Below are 5,895 nucleotides of genomic sequence, written 5' to 3'. Positions count from 1 at the left end.
TTGAATCTGTATACTCCAGATTTAGAAAAAGCATTAGATTTATTTAATGATTTAGAGTTGTGTAATATATCAAGATTTCTGTTATTGGTTCTAAAAGAAATTTTCATGTTGTGTCTTTTAAGAACATTGGTTATTTTATAAGCATCTTGAGTGAAAGTAAAAGTGGAAAAAGCAGCGAGTTTGGTTTTGTCTTTTGTTAAAGTGGTTTCAGGACGGTGTTTGAATTTGTTTATGATACGGTTTATGAAAGAGTTGTTAAAGCCATTAAGTTTAGCGATAGTACGGATGGTGTTCAATTCATTATTTAAATCTGTTTTAGACATAGGGGTGTTGAAGGCACGAAAAATTAGGCTGTTATAAGTGGCACGTTTATGTGCTTGAGGGTGTGAAGAATCCGTTTATGTGCTCGAGGGTGTGAAGAATCCTATACTTTCCCATTCTTTTTAACTTCCAGTTCTCTTTTAATCTTTTCCCGTCTACTAATCCTGCTCCTTTATTACCTTATCTTCTTTTCACCTCTCCTCTCGATTAAAAAAAAAAATTCCGAATGGAACTGTATACTATAATACCACCTACAATTCAGATCATTACAACATTCAAATTTAAACTCATACCTTACACTACCTCAAGTACGACCCGAATTCTTATCTTCAAGAAATAACACGCTATGCATATACGTTTTTCGTTTGTTTCCTATATTGCACTTTTTAACATTTTTCTCCTCACAATTGTTTTTTACGTCAACTGTTCCACATCTCCAACGAATCTACAAGATCCTATTAACATTGATATACACTTCAATTATATTAACTTGTACTATATATTTTCACGACTGAAGCATTTGCAGGTTTGTTCTTTAAACTATTCACTGAGTTTCATCAGCATTTAAAAGCAAAATTAAATTGTGTTGCGACTTTGCACCTGGCAGTGTTTGCAAGCTTGTTTAATGGACTGTTCATCTCTTCTCGTAAACACTTTACGGCACAGTGCCGGACATTGCGTGTGTTGTGCTAATCTTCAGGGACTTGTGCCTTGCTACATATAAGTGAGTGATCTTCAACTTCTTCTGGATTTTATGATTTACAATCGCGCAGTGCTAACCCCTATTGTCTTATATTGCTTCTTGAACTGCTTTTACGAAAGACATCCTTTAATTGAATGCGTGCTCGCAAAAACGGGCTAACCAACATTTTGTCAGAACAGAGATAAATCAACTTTTGCAAATGTCAAAAAACAAAAATTATACCATAAAAATAATATTTGTTTCATTATTTTATCTTGATGTAGTAGGCCTACCTTTAAATTATCAATACCATATATTGGAACTGTATTAAAAATGAAAAGTGCTTGGAAAAATTAGGAATATAAAAAATGGACGAAAATTGACTTCTGCATTGACCTAGCTATAGTTAATAGTTTACCTTAGATTCATAACCAAACTTTATTTTATGATCGTACAAAACAAAAAAGGTGTTTTATACAGTAAACTAGACACAAAGATGCTGGCCCCCGTGGTATAGAGGTAGCGTGCCTGCCTCTCGCCCGGAGGCCCCGGGTTCGATTTCCAGCCAGGTCAGCGATTTTTCTCTCGACCTGAGGGCTGATTCGAGGTCCACTCAGCCTACATGATTAGAACTGAGGAGCTATCTGACGGTGAGATGGCGGCCCCGGTCTCGAAAACCCAGAATAACGGCTGACCACACGACCCCTCGTAATCTGCAGGATTTCGGGCTGAGTAGCGGTCGCTGGGCAGGCCAGAGCCCTTCCAAGGGCGTAAGTGCTGTGGGTTTTTTTAGACATAAAGATGCTTCAGACTTATTTTGAAATATGACATAACTTTCCCTCATGGGACAATCATCAGTCACATGGGTCATATTCTAATGCATTGGAAAATGATTCCTCAGTCACCTCTTGGCCATTGCCAGGTGTCAGTTCTCTGTAATACTGGTGATATATTGCAGGAACATATTCAAGTAGCTCAAGCAAGTCCTTAAGCTTTGCTGGCTTTATTGGCCTTGTAACACTGTACTTTGGTGATAGCTGAAAACTAGCAAGTGATGGCCGACCACCATTACTGTTCCTTTTGTGAAGGTCAACACAATTATATTCCTCAACAATACCATATAAATAGTATGCATGAAACTTTACTAATTAGTACTCTTTGCTTATTTACAGATACCATTCTCTTGGTTAATTTTTCTAGCAAAGGTTGAGTGGTCACAAACTTATCACTTGTCATTTTTACTACTTGAAATGGCTTTCTTACTCTAGCTCTTTTTACTAAATCCTTCCATTCATCTGGCACAAAAACACAAGAAAAACCCACAGCCTCTAGTATACATGGGGATAAGGTTTGCTAACCTACACATACAGCAACGCCATCTTTACGGCCTGCTCCGTAAACGTCTGTTAGCACGATTTTGCAAGAACAAAATTGGCCTAAATGGCATAAAATTCAAAGCGTTGTATCTCATCACACAGGATTTCCTCATGTTAGCCCAACTCACAGAAGATACTTTGAACCTTCCGTAATTGATGGCAGCACATAACTAATTTTTTCCAAATTTGTTGGTTAGCCCGTTTTTGCGAGCACCCATTCAATCTTTGTTTTCCTATGCATTGTTTTTGTATTTTTAATCGACTGATGATGACCCAGATTGGCGGTCGAAACCGGTACCGCTTTTAACCAAATAAGAATGTAACACTACATTTCTTATTTACTTGTATTGAATAAGGTGAACCACTTAATTTCTTATTCGAATTTAATTGTGATACAGTTCAATACGATAAATTATGAAATTTTTATCTTTAAACTAAATGTTAAACCTAATGTGATGTGTACACTAATATTTTACAATATTGGAATTTGTCTCGAGGAAAGCAGAAGAAAGATTTCTATAGCTGAACAAGTTCAAAGTTATTGCAGCCAAAAACAGCACAAACCTTACCAAACATGGTTCAGTGCTTGTATTATTGTAATTCCAAGAGCTTTTGTCAGCGGATAAATTAAATTTTCATGAAAATCTTCTTTTTTAACGCAAATCCAAGATCAAAATTTCACACTGCATAAGCTGACCGGTATTACTATCACATTCAGTTTTGAACCCACTCAGAGCCGCGCATATTTGTTAGGTACTAGCCAAGAGCGCCACCCACTTTTTGTCCGATTTGCAACTCTCTAGAAAAAAATTTGTCACTCTCTCTATTTATACCCATTCTCAGATGAAATTTTTTATATTACATAAAAGGAATGTTCCTTTGAGTTAATAGCACTTTATACCTAAAATCATTTACAGTTAAAATTAAAATAAATCATAAATTAAAAATTTTGTAATACAATTAACGAAAATCCACATTTTAAGGCAAATCTAAAAATCAGTATGACACCCTAACTGATGGTATTTATTGTAGTACAGACTCTTGAATGTCGTTCTGGATAAAATTATGTTATTTGAAGTGGCAATACATCATAAAAATCAAAATATAAGCTATAGGTCCAGTATCATAAGGAGGGGCATGTTTCAGTCCAGGTAATTCGGGGAAAGGGTGTGGTGGTTGGTATGGTAAATCAATGTCACAGGTATCTTCACTTAATAATGGCAATGCGAGATATTGTTAACACCAAGATTATCGTGGAAATCTTTGTTACTTTCCTAATTACATCAAACCTCAGCAATTGGCGGTGTACCACTTACAAAATTCTCAGAATCACTCTCACTGACTATAACCTATAACCAGTTCACTTTTTGACTCAACATAATCGTCATTCCCTAAACTATGTATGTAATCAGTTAGACCATCATTGTTTGTAAATATGTGTTCCCGTAAGTCCACCATCACTGTTGACATGTGCACGTTTTTAAATGTTCATCACACGAAAACAAATAACTTTATGGGCTCCTAGTGGTAAATTTGGAGACCATGCACCTTCCTTGATAAGAATTTACTGATATGTGCTACCATCTAATGGAAAAGGAAGAACTACGATGGTTTCTCAACGAGTCTGCATGAGGGATGAAATATAATTCCTGGCACTTTCAGCAAGTTGACGGAGGAGTGAAAAATCATCCCTTGGCAGTCGAAGAGTTATGGAGGTCCCGCTAGGTGTGCTGGCAATCAATGTCTTGTGATATCACACAAAGTGTCGCGAATTCTCTATAGTGTATTTGACTACATACATCAGATTCATACTATGGATCATCAATAGTGATATACATGTTACTTCCATAGGACTCGATGTGTTCCAGGTGAAATAATTCCTTTATGGTCCAATTTAAACTATTTGTTTTGAACTTCTTAGCCATTATCAGGTTGTTTTGCCTGTAATTTGTACATAATATTTTTAATATTTTAAAACATTGGTAATTTGCATCATGCATCCTTACACAGTTAGAACATTCCTATCAAGTTTTTAAAATGAGAGTATTCTCATTATTTTAGAAGACCAGTGTCAAGTGAAACTTCAAGAATTTCAATGTGGACTAAAGTGTTTTACACTGTATTTATACTTGTAGCTCAGGGTTTACAAACTCTGATTTATTTAATAACTGTGTCCTCATTTTAATTTAACTTGTTTAAATGAATTAGCTGCAGATGACCGATTCATACGGTCGAAACTAGTCCTATTCGTATAAAATATATTTATTGTTTAGGAGAAATAAAACATCAAGTTACAAATTAAGATTGTTAAAACTGAGTGAAATGGTGAAATACAGTGGGAAAGCAGGGATGAGATGGCTTCATAGTGACAAAATTAGCATAGAGTGTTATTAAAATACCTTCTGACTGGACAAAAGCAGTAATTGCACCTGTCTATAAGCAAGAAAACAGGAAGGATTGCAACGGCTACCAAGGTATCTCATTGATCGGTATACCAGGCAAAGTGTTCACCGGTATTTTGGAAGGGAGGGTGCGATCAGTGGTTGAAACCAGTGTGGTTTCAGACCACAGAGGGGCTATCAGGATCAGATTTTCAGTATGCACCAGGTAATTAACAAATGCTAGAAGAGGAATAGAGTTATGTTTATGTTTCGTAGACCTAGAGATAGCATATGACAGAGTACCGAGGGAAAAGATGTTCGCCATACTGGAGGGGCTATGGGATTACGGGTAGATTATTAAAAATAAATCAAAGGCATTTATGTGGATGATTGGGCTATGATGAGAATTCATGGTAGAATGAGTTCCTGGTTCAAGGTACTTACAGGGTTTAGACAAGGCTGTAATCTTTCACCTTTGTTGTTCATAGTTTACATGGATCATCTGCTGAAAAGTATAGAGTGATAGGGAGGAATTCAGTTAGGTGGAAATATATTAAGCAGTCTTAATAGCAGATTGTGCCAAAAGCCTTCAGTCTATTAACTTGAAACTTGAAAATAGACGCAATGAGTATGGTATTAAAATTAGCCTTTCCAAGACTAAATTGATGTCAGTAGGTAAGAAATTCAGGAGAACTGACTGTCAGATTGGGGATACAAAGCTGGAACAGGTACATAATTTCAAGTATTTAGGATGTGTATTCTCCCAGGGCAGCCTCCGTAGCTCAGGCGGCAGCCTCTCACTGCTGGGTTCCGTGGTTCAAATCCCGGTCACTCCATGTGAGATTTGTGCTGGACAAAGCGGAGGCAGGACAGGTTTCACTCCGGGCACTCCAGTTTTCCCTGTCTTCTTTCATTACAGCAACACTCTCCATTATAATTTCATTTCATCTGTCAGTCATTAATCATTGCCCCAGAGGAGTGCAACGCCTCAGCAGCCAGCACAATTCCTATCCTTGCCGCAAGATGAGGGCTTCATTCATTCCATCCCAGACTCGGTCAATGACTGGAAAACAGGTTGTAGGTTTTCATTTTTCATTCTCCCAGGATGGTATTATAGTAAGATTGAATCAAGGTG

This window comes from Anabrus simplex, chromosome 1 (genome assembly GCF_040414725.1).
Source record: "Anabrus simplex isolate iqAnaSimp1 chromosome 1, ASM4041472v1, whole genome shotgun sequence".
NCBI lineage: Eukaryota > Metazoa > Arthropoda > Insecta > Orthoptera > Tettigoniidae > Anabrus > Anabrus simplex.
The sequence above is the reverse complement of the archived record's forward strand: the minus strand, read 5'-3'. Positions refer to the sequence as shown.